Raw genomic sequence first — 11,795 nt, forward strand, 5'->3', positions numbered from 1 at the left:
TAACGTGCTTCAGACGCAATCACGCAGACACGTTCACAAAGCGTCATCGACGTAGCACGAGTTTCCTCGAAAGGGAACCAAAGTTATTTGCGTGTGGAACAGAAACAAACTCAACCTCTGCATGTGTTTTCAGGCCTTCCCGCTTAGTTCTCTTCAGCACTGGAAAGCTTTTCTAATATTAACCATTTAAAATTGTGACCGTAAAGAATATTTTCATTTATAAAGCTTTTAGTGAAAATAAAAAATAAAGGGTCTCAATTAAATATGTGCAGTGTCACATAGTGCATGGTTAGTGTCGCAAAACTAGAGCAGTTTACCTCTTGTTTGCACCATGAGAAGATGATGGCTGCATCGAAGCTCCAGAACAAAAGGTTAGTAAAGTATGTTTACATAATATATGACAAATTTGAAATGCGTTGATGTTTTTTTAGAATTTTTTTTATCTCAGTATTCCTATCTGTGTTGTATATGTGATTTTATACATAATAGTAACCCTAGAATGTGATGAAACAGAGTTTAAAATAACTAGGATAAGATATGTAATAAATTTGATGAATGCAGAAATATGTTATTTCAGTATACACATTATCCCACCTGTCACAATTATGACCGACCATATAACACAATTTTTCACACACTTTTCCATAGAAATTTCACAAAATAATTACTGATCATTTCAAGGGGTTACTATATCATTTGGATATTTTCATGTCTGATGCTCTTGTGAAATTCCTCTGATCTTTTCTCTTTTGTAATGTCTCTCAGCCATCTCTCTGTCACGGTTCTGTTAGTTTGGACTTTGTGTTTTACCACCTTCTGCCTGAGATAATCATTTGTTATCTTGGTCACTCATTATGTTCAGCTTCTATTTTATGATGTGTGTGTGTGTGTGTGTGTGTGTGAGTAGCTCTCTCTCTGTTTTGAATTCATGGCTGTGGATTAATTAAAGAGACTTTCATCTTCATTATCTTGTTTGTGTCCACATCATCTACACAGAATACCCGACCAAAAAGTGATTAACGTGGTGCGTTTAGTTAGTGTCTGTATCATCATCGTTTTTTTTTTTTTTTATATGCTTTGAGCAGGGAAATCGCTCCCTCGAGAGACATTTAGAGGACTATATATTTCTAGCCAATCTGTCAAACTTCCTGGATAACTGCCTCTGCACATTCCTGTATGCAGGCCTAAACACCACCACTAAGGGGCAGTTGTCCGGGGAGGGACCTCAGGGGAGCTTTGAGGATTTCGTGGAGTGTGTTCTGGCGTCATGTGGATCACCAATCACCGTCGGACCCGTTGACGATGACACCAGCCCCACTCACAACCTAGTGTAACCCATCAGCAAGAGCCCACCGCAGACGTGAGAGACTCCACCGCAACGTTTGAGCCAGCGCCCATGGGAGTGACGGCTGCACCATCCATGGCCAAGGGTGTTCTCGTGGAATTTGAGGGCATGGAAGTGAACCCCGCCACTGAGAGTGAGTTTTTGGTTCCAGCACAGGAAAACTTTCATTATTTTGGAGAATTTGACTTGTTTGCCACATTATCATCCTCAGCCTCTCAGTGGCATGGTTTCACCACTGGACTGCTGGGAGTCATCTCATCCTGGGCGTGGGGAGCCCGTGGCTCCGCCTCCAGCGCGACCCGACGCCCTAACTCCCACGGCTTGCTCCACCCTCCCTCAGGCTCTACCTCCACCCTCGGTCGCTCCTGCTCAACCTCAGCCCTCCGGATCCCTGCTTCCACCTCTGGGGGTCGTCGCTCCGGCTCCGTCGCGGTCGCCTAGGTCATCAGTGTCCCGTAACTCCATTGGCTCTCTGGCTACGTGGTGGGCTCCACCTCCTACGTCATCATTGCCTCCTGTCGTCACCATGATACCATTCGGCTGTCTTCCCCCATGGCTCCTCCCTCCAGCTATGCCGCTGTGGAGTGCAGCCCTGGTTGTGCACTGGGGTGTCATCTACCTGTCCCTGCTCAAGGCCATCCCATGGATCCTTCCACCGTCATCACCACCCTGGACTCTTCTGTTCTGCCTCCTCCTGGTCAGCTGTCCACCTCAAGAAACGCCTCCTGTATCCTCTGCCTGTTTCACCATCTCCTCATCCTCCACGCCTTCTCTCTACGGCGCGAGGACGCGCCTTCTGGGAGGGGGCGTTCTGTCACAGTTCTGTTAGTTTGGACTTTGTGTTTCACCACCTTCTGCCTGAGTTAGTCGTTTGTTGTCTTGGTCACTCATTATGTTCAGCTGTGCACTCATTATCTACCTCGTTATCACATGTACTTAAGTTCAGTTCTGTTTGTGTTCATTGTCGGATATTGTCTATGTTACGTGTGTGTGAGTAGCTCTCTCTCTGTTTTGGATTTATGACTGTGGATTAATTAAAGAGACTTTCCTCTTCATCATCTTGTTTGTGTCGATCATCTACACAGCATATGTGACACTCTTTCTACAGTCTTTCTTCAAATATCCCTCTTGCTCACTCTCTCTTCTCCCCCATCATGAGTGGACACGCCCTCTACTGCTGATTGGCTACAAGTTAGGGTGACCATACGTCCTGTTTAACCAGGACATATCTGGCCAGGATTTCGAGATCGCCCAAAATGCCCGGGATTCGTCTTTTGCTTTCTACAGTCACCATTCATTATGTTTACATTATTACGTTATTTGACACTGACACGTACGTGCCAGCTTTGCAGGTCATGCATTCTGATTCACACGGATCCCGATCGAGACGAAAACACAGGAATTTTCTTAGCAATGCTTACACGCACATCAACCGATCACTTGTTTAGCGTTCATGTAAACACTACATTCAGATTAACCAATCGGAATTAATTCAGTACTACTGAATCAAAAGGTGTACATGTAAACAAAATGAATGACGACGAGAAAGCAAAAGCCGAATCGCGGATATTTTGGGCGATCTCGAAATCCCGGCCGGACATGACCTGGAATATGGTCACCCTACTACAAGTGTATTGTGCTGCTCGGCCCGATCCACTTTCAACAGCATTTCTTAGTAAACCTCTTACTGCACTTTTGAGGTGTATTTCCCCATGACAAGATATGAAGTGAGTGAGCATGTGTATGTCTGTGGACAGTGTGAGCAAATGCAAGGTGATGAAGAGGTCAGCTCTGAAATATCTGTCTGCAGTCCTGACCAATATGTCTTGTATTTCACAGGTGAATTAGCACAGAGCAACAGTGGATTTACGTAAAATACTCTTCAAGTAGAATCACAGCCTGAAGAAAGCTACTGCTAGTAAATATGACCAGAAAAAAATAAGGGAAATCACATGCATGTTAAAATGAGCACAGTCGATTGCTGTTCAAAAAGTTTAATCTCTTGCCGAATCCCCATATCGTATAATTTATTTTAATTTATTCACTTTAAAGGGATACTCCACTTTTTTTGGAAATAGGCTCATTTTTCAACTCCCTCAGAGTTAAACAGTTGAGTTTTACCGTTTTCAAGAAACTTTGCTGCCGTACCATGAGTGCAGCAGGCGTAATGATATGACGCAGCGCCTGAAAATAGGTCTTAATAGGTTAGACAAACTTAGTCCTGGTCACGTTGGAAGTTACTGAGCTGGGGACTATTTTCAGGCGCTGCGTCACATCATTACGCCTGCTGGACTCATGGTACGGCAGCAAAGTTTCTTGATTATTACGCAGGAATGAGAGTATAGTTCCTAGCCATATCAGCCTAGAAAATCGCAACTTTTAAATTTCCGTCGGTCTTAGTACACGATGTAACTACAGAAGAGTCAAGTTTTAAATAGGAAAAATATCTAAACTCTTTGGTCATTTTTTTGAGAGAGATGCTAATGGTCTTGTCCGATTCAATGATCTATGCTAAGCTATGCTAAAAGTGGTACCGCCAGACCTGGAGTTCGGCTGAATGGATTCGAAACCGGTAAAACTCAACTGTTTTGTAAAATGAGCCTATTTCCAAAAAAAAGTGGAGTATCCCTTTAATCACACTCCTCTGACCTAAATAGCCAATTTAACATCATGATATAAACCTGGATTCTGATGCATTGTTTCAGGCCTGACCAGAAGCATCAATAATCTGCAATGAAACATAAGAGCTTCCTTTGCTTCAGTAACACACTGAACAGTTTAGCTGTCTTTCCGGGCATCTGGCACAACCTGTTGGGCATAAATTCATATGAAGATGACTGATTTTCAGTTTAGTTTCACATAGAACACCCGTGACACTAATGCTAATCATATTTTATTGATCTACCAGGCAATCTCATTATCTAATTATTCTAATGGCCATTTAGCCATCAACAGCTGGCCATGCAAAGATGAAACTGACACTTTCTTTCATAGCTTTAGACAAACGAATAAGCCTGTATAATTCTACACTGTAACTGTATATTTCGAAAGTAGTTTCAAGTCAATGACTATATTGTATCTAATCGATGTACAACTTCATGTGCATTGAGCATTCATTATCAATTACAGTATTTTCATTCCCCAGCATATTGAACATTGCAAAATCATTGTATAATGATTCTCAGTCATTTAGGACAGCTTGTATTCTTAGAGTGTCTGCTTTTCCATTTATTGCAGGCGTTTTGCTATTTATCCAAGTGGCTCCATCAGTTCTAGAATGGTATAAATTCCAGGGCATTTAACATCATCATGCAACTTGTCGTCATGAGACTGTGGGAGTCACCTCCCATAGCCTTCTCCAACTCCTCTCAGACACTTGCAGCGGCTCCTATCAACAGTTCTCCCGCAGTTTTGTCTCAATTTACACAATAATTGCTTCTCACATCATCAGGGAGGCGACTCCCACGGAGATCTGCAACTGCTGACGTTGGGGGTGTGATGAAGTTAAACGATGGTAAATCTCCATCACTCCACAAAGGCTGTAGAAAAAGAAGAAAAAAAAGAGTTTATTTCTGATTTAAGAGAAATAGGACTTGAAGGAGTGAATGAGCAAATTTGGACACTGAGTGTGCCAGAGGGGCTGCCGCTTTTGCATAGTTTGTGCTTGGGACGGACTGACAATCTGTGCGTTCTGGAAAAGTCCAGAACGGCCGTCCAACCGAGGGCCGTTGGCACAAAAAAAAAAGTGTAATAAAGCAATATGAACAGCCAACAGCAGGGGCACTAATACGATCACTTATATGCTACGTGTAAAAAACAACTGAGGAAGAAGAGTCGGCCTATAGCCACTGACAGAAAGTTAGTTTTATAAGGCTTACATTATATTTGAATAGTTAAGTTATAGTATAGCAGTGGTCTCCAACGTGGTGCATGTGAGTTGCCCGCTAAACACATTCTATAAATAGCCCCAACTTGCCGTCGGGGTTCCAGACTTCGAATAAATGGTATCATTTTGCGACCTTTTCAACTAAACGTTTCAATTTGAACTTTTGCCTCTTCAAAATTACCCAACTCTCTTTGATTATACGCTGTCATTTGCGTTGCGTATGAGAAACATCAAATGGCAAACGCTCAAAAAGCGGAACAAAACTAGTTCCCTTTCAAGGGAACTCCCGTTGCGTCGAGAATGACGCTATGGGGGAACGCTTTGCGTGATGACGTCTTGAAGCACATGTAAAATCAGTCCAATGGTGTGGCGGAACGTCAGAGGCGGGTGACGTCACGTACCAGGAAACTATAAAAGCCGGCCCGAAACAGAAAACGAAAGCTTTCTGAGTCTTCAGTTGCGCTCTGTGTTGATATCTGTCCCTGTTATTTGGTGTTGTCTGTCTATATATATATATATTTATTCAGATATGGCGAGCAAGCAGCAGTATCGAGTGTGTGTCCATCCCTGCCCGCGTTATTTAACGGGAGGTGACACACACACTCTTTGTGTAGTTTGTTTGGGAGAGGAGCATGCCCAGTCAGCACTCGAGGGTGGTGACTGTGTGCATTGCTGTGCGCTTCCATTGCGTACGCTCCGATCCCGTTTGGCTCGGTTCAATCCCGACCACGTTCCCCAGGGCTCGGGTCCCGCCGCTGCCGAGGCACGGCGTCGATCTCAGACCTGGGGTTCACAGATGGATTTATCAGTGGATGTTGAGACGGGCTCTGCCTTATCTCAGCATCCTTCTGATAGATCCAGTGCCTCTCATCAGGGTGTGGAAGCACGCGCTGCGGTTTCTTCCCCCCCGATAGAGGCACCAGTACTGCAACTATCCAGCTCTGAGGAGTTGGATGTTGTGAGTATTGATGCTGAGTCTGAGGATTCGCCACCTCAGTCTCATGCGTTTGAGGAACTGCTCGATGTAGTTACTAGAGCTGTTGACAGACTGTCTATTGAGTGGCCAGAGGATAGGCAGGACGTTCGCTCGAAAAGCAAGCTCGACGAACGCTTCCTGCCATCTCGTGCTCAGCCCCAGCGCAGGAGCCTGCCGTTTTTCCCCGATCTCCACACCGAGGTGTCGAGATCGTGGGGGAAACCAGTGTCTTTCAGAGTTTATACACCACAAACATCACACTACTCCTCAATATACAAATATAAAGAGTATGGTTATGGGGAGATGCCGTGGGTGGAAGAGACGCTTGCGGGATATCTCTCTCCAGGAACGGCATCTTCCCTGAAAGCTCCTACACTCCCCTCTAAACCAGTTAAAGTGACATCTTCCCTGGTTCATAAATCGTATGCAGCCGCTGGTCAAGCTGCAGCGTGTCTGCATACGATGTCCATCATGCAAGCCTATCAGGCTGAATTATTAGGGGATTTAGAGGAGGGCGGGGGAATTGGTCCTGACACTGTGGCCAAACTACGCAGAGCCACAGATCTGTCTCTCAGGGCCACCAAGGAGACCACTAAATCTATCGGGCGGTCTATGGCAGCCCTGGTGGCCACTGAGAGGCATCTGTGGCTCAATCTAAGTGATATCAAGGATAAAGAAAAGCATGTTCTCCTAGATGCTCCGGTCTCCACTGTTGGTTTGTTTGGCGATGCAGTTAACGTTGCGGTAGCAAAATCACAAGAAGCCGCTAAGCAAGCAGCTGCTCTCCAAAAACTTCTCCCCCGCCGTTCTTTCATTGAGGCTGCTGAGCGGGAGCAGCCTCACTCCTCTAAAAAGAGCGCTGATCATCGTGCCACTCAAAAGCAGAGTGTGTCCTCCCGTGCTCCCCCACAAAAACCTCGGGGACACGGAGGGCGCGCTCAAACCCAGCAGTATTCGAGGGGTAGAGCGGATCTGTGGACCGTTATTACCGCCAAGAAGGCTGCTGGGAAGAAATCCTGATGTCCGAGGGCTCAGGACAAATGAGGGTAGTCCCCCCCGAAGCAGAGCGGTTAACACCTCCTTTTACGGTGCCCGTCTCTCTTCGGTACCCTCAGGGGACCGTTCTGCCAACCCTGCCGCCTCCGGTGTTACAGGGCGCAGCGGTCTCCGGCGAGCACATATCTCAAGGTCCACCCGGAAACGTAGTGGCCTCGGGATGCCCGCCCCCTCCGAGGAGGGTGCTAGAGCAGTCTGTTCGGTCGTTCCCTGCCGGTACGCCGTTACAGGGCGTCGAACCGACTACTCAACAGCAACAAAATCCAGAAACCAGTCTCGAGAGGCTGGTACCTCTAGTATAATCTTTGACAGCGTGGAAGCTACTGTCAAATGTTTCTCGTTGGGTCCTGCAGACCGTGGAAAAAGGGTATCAGATACAATTCAAAAAACGCCCACCTCGGTTTATGGGGGTCCTGCCCACAGTGGTGGGCCCCGAGCAGGTTCTGGTTATGGAACAGGAAGTAAACACTCTGTTAGAGAAAGGGGCCATAGAATATGTACCTCCCTCCAACAGGGAAACCGGGTTTTACAGCCGGTACTTCATAGTTCCAAAAAAGGACGGGGGATTGCGTCCCATTTTAGATCTTCGAGTTCTGAACGAGTCAGTCATGCAGCTCAAGTTCAAAATGTTAACTTTGAGACAAATCGTGCCACAGATCAGGTCCGAGGACTGGTTTGTCACGATAGATCTCAAGGACGCATATTTCCATATTTCCATCCGTCCATGTCATTGGAAGTTCCTGAGGTTTGCTTTCGGGGGCAAAGCATACCAATATCGAGTTCTTCCATTCGGCCTGGCTTTATCACCCCGCACTTTCACCAAATGCGTGGATGCAGCTCTGGCGCCTCTGCGCCTCCAGGGTATTCGCATCATGAACTACATCGACGATTGGTTGATTTTAGCTCAGTCGCATCAGTTGGCGGTTCAACATCGAGATGTTGTTCTCGCCCACATGAAAGAGCTGGGGTTACGGCTGAACGCCAAGAAGAGTGTGCTTTCTCCACTACAGAGGACCACTTTTTTAGGCGTGGTTTGGGATTCTGTGTCGATGCAGGCGCGCCTGTCACCGCCACGGATAGATTCCATCCTTGCAGCTGTGAAAAGTGTAAAGCTAGGCCAGCTACTCACTGTCAAACAGTTCCAGAGACTGTTGGGTCTCATGGCAGCAGCTTCCAACATGATACCTTTTGGACTACTGCACATGAGGCCCCTGCAGTGGTGGCTCAGGACCAGAGGGTTTTCCCCGAGGGGCAACCCATTTCGCACGATCAAGGTCACGCGGCGATGCCTACGTGCCTTGGTTATGTGGAAGAAACCCTGGTTCCTGTCCCAGGGCCCAGTGTTGGGAGCTCCTTGTCGTCGCAAACTGCTAACGACGGATGCTTCCCTCATGGGCTGGGGAGCGATCCTAGAGGGTCGCTCATCTCAAGGTCTGTGGGAAGACCATCATCGTTCCTGGCATATCAATCGCCTAGAGATGTTAGCTGTCTTCCGGGCTCTGAGGAGCTTTATCACAGATCTCAGGGGACACCATGTGTTAGTACATACGGACAACACGTCGGTAGTCGCCTATATCAACCACCAAGGGGGTTTGCGCTCGCGCCCATTGTCCAATTTGGCACGCCATATCCTCTTGTGGTCCCAGGGGAAGTTGCTGTCTCTCAGGGCAGCCTACATCCCGGGGTACAGAATATAGGAGCAGACACTCTGTCGAGACAGGGGCAGAGGCCCGGGGAATGGAGGCTCCACCCCGAGGTGGTGGAGCTGATATGGAGGGAGTTTGGCCAAGCACAAGTGGATCTGTTTGCGTCTCGAGAGACGTCTCACTGTCCACTTTGGTTCTCCCTCACGCATCCAGCTCCTCTGGGACTGGATGCTATGGTACAGACGTGGCCGAGGCTACGTCTGTACGCCTTTCCCCCAGTGGCTCTGCTCCCGGGAGTTCTGGAAAGAGTTCGCAGGGACCGGGTCCATCTACTTCTTATAGCCCCGCGCTGGCCGGGCAGAGTATGGTTTCCCGATCTTGTGTCCCTCCTCGACGGGCATCCTCTGGAGTTACCCATCAGGAGGGACCTTCTGTCCCAGGCAGAGGGCTCGATATTTCACCCTCGGCCAGAACTGTGGAACCTGTGGGCTTGGCCTCTGAGGGGGCCCAGCTCATAGAGTCAGGTCTCTCAACTGAGGTTGTTGAGACCATTCTACAGTCCAGAGCTCCCTCCACGAGGAAACTTTATGCCCTGAAGTGGAGAGTATTCACTTCTTGGTGTAGTGACCGTCGGTTGGATCCAGTCAACTGCCCAATTGGTACAGTTCTGGAGTTCCTGCAGGACCGGTTCACTGCAGGTCTGACCCCGTCCACTCTAAAGGTTTATGTGGCGGCCATAGGTGCTTACCACATTCCTTTGGGTGGAATGTCTGTGGGGAAAGACCCTCTGGTATCTCGTTTCCTTCATGGCACTTGGAGGCTGAGGCCTGCAGTTCGCTCTAGGGTGCCACCATGGGATTTGTCCGTTGCGCTGCAAGGCCTTTCCCTGGCCCCCTTTGAGCCCATTGAGGAGGTTCCTGAGAAGTTTCTAACTCTGAAAGCTCTGTTTCTTCTCGCCATCTCTTCTCTTAAAAGAATAGGGGATCTCCAGGCATTGTCGGTTGCTCCGTCATGCTTGGAGTTTGCTCCGGGTATGGTCAAAGCTTTTCTTCACCCTAGACCGGGCTATGTCCCCAAGGTCCCCACTAATGTGGCTAGACCTATTGTTCTGCAGGCCTTCTGTCCTCCTCCCTTTCATAATGCGGACCAGGAGGCTAATAATTTGCTTTGCCCAGTTCGGGCGTTAGACGCTTATGTCCACAGAGCTGCCCTGTGGCGTAAAAGTGATCAATTATTTGTGTGCTTTGGGTCTCCTAACAAGGGAGGTCCGGTGTCTAAGCAAAGGATGAGCAAGTGGGTGGTTGAGGCTATCTCACTTGCTTATGAGGCGGCTGGACAGCCTTCTCCTTTGGCTGTCCGGTCGCACTCTACTAGGAGTATGGCGGCCTCTAAGGCCCTTATTTCAGGAGTTTCTTTACAGGACGTCTGTGATGCGGCAGGCTGGTCCTCACCGCACACTTTCGTCAGGTTTTACTCTCTGGATCTAGACTCTGCTCCAGGGTCTCATGTTTTGTCTTCCTAGTGCTGCTCTCCAGATTACACACAGGACAGACATTCGTAGCTATGGAGGCGTTGGTATAGACGTTCCCCATAGCGTCATTCTCGACGCAACGGGAGTTCCCTTGAAAGGGAACGCCTCGGTTACGACTGTAACCTCGGTTCCCTGAAGAGGGAACGAGCGTTGCGTCGCCCTGCCATATCTCCTTCATGCCTGTCAGCTCGACTTCAGACTTTTACGAAGCTTTCGTTTTCTGTTTCGGGCCGGCTTTTATAGTTTCCTGGTACGTGACGTCACCCGCCTCTGACGTTCCGCCACACCATTGGACTGATTTTACATGTGCTTCAAGACGTCATCACGCAAAGCGTTCCCCCATAGCGTCATTCTCGACGCAACGCTCGTTCCCTCTTCAGGGAACCGAGGTTACAGTCGTAACCGAGGCGTTTTGATATGAGCAGCGCAGAGCATTATCAAGATATTTTATTATTTCCCATATGATGGTGAAAAGTAATGTATGATAAAGTATGTATAATAAATAAAGTATGTATAATAAATATTGGAGTATAACAAATAAAAATCCCTTCTAGATTATTTTATCCCTTGAGGTAGCCCTCGCACACAAAAAGGTTCGAGACCTCTGGTATATAGTAACTATATGTTTTATAATTACAAGTTTGTGTAATTTGGGGTTTCTGTAGCCAGTGACATTTCATTATTTGTATTTTATGGCATTGTACATTTTTTGTTTTTATTTGAAGGCTGATGCTTCATTAATAAACACAACCCCAATTATCATCATTGGTTTTGAGATGTTACTTGCTGTGAATATCTTTTCTGATAGGCTACAGTATTGTGGCATAGTATCAGGACATCCTGGCTAGTGTCTGTCGCACACGGCTAGAGGCGAATGGCCGGATGATGGGCCTATTTGGGAGAAAGTCCAGGGCTGTTTTTTAGCCCCAGTCCGTCCCTGCTGTTTAATAATCATTTGCAACTGAACAAGAAACTGCTTCAGTAGTAATGATAATGTTTAGCTTGAACTCTGTCATGGAAACTAGCAAGTATAAACCTTAATTAAACAATTTAATAATCAATTAAAAATGAATTTATATACCTGTATGATGTTATTCTGTACCCACATTGGACCAGAGGTTTGGATAATGGATGGAAAGATGATTCAGCTGTGGGAGCCATCTTCTGGCGAGACGTGGGAATTAATTTGACATGACCCTCACGGTGCATTATGGGTATTCTCTAGCTATTGAGTGAGGCTGCATCCAAAAAACGTAGTTAGCTGTCTTGTTGCCTTGCTGCCCTATCAGGCAATGCATTTGCACATGAAGGTATTACGAAACTGATTTTGGACAGACTTCTGAGGCAGAGTAATG

The sequence above is a fragment of the Rutilus rutilus genome, assembly GCF_951802725.1.
Source record: "Rutilus rutilus genome assembly, chromosome: 15".
NCBI classification, from domain to species: Eukaryota; Metazoa; Chordata; class Actinopteri; order Cypriniformes; family Leuciscidae; genus Rutilus; species Rutilus rutilus.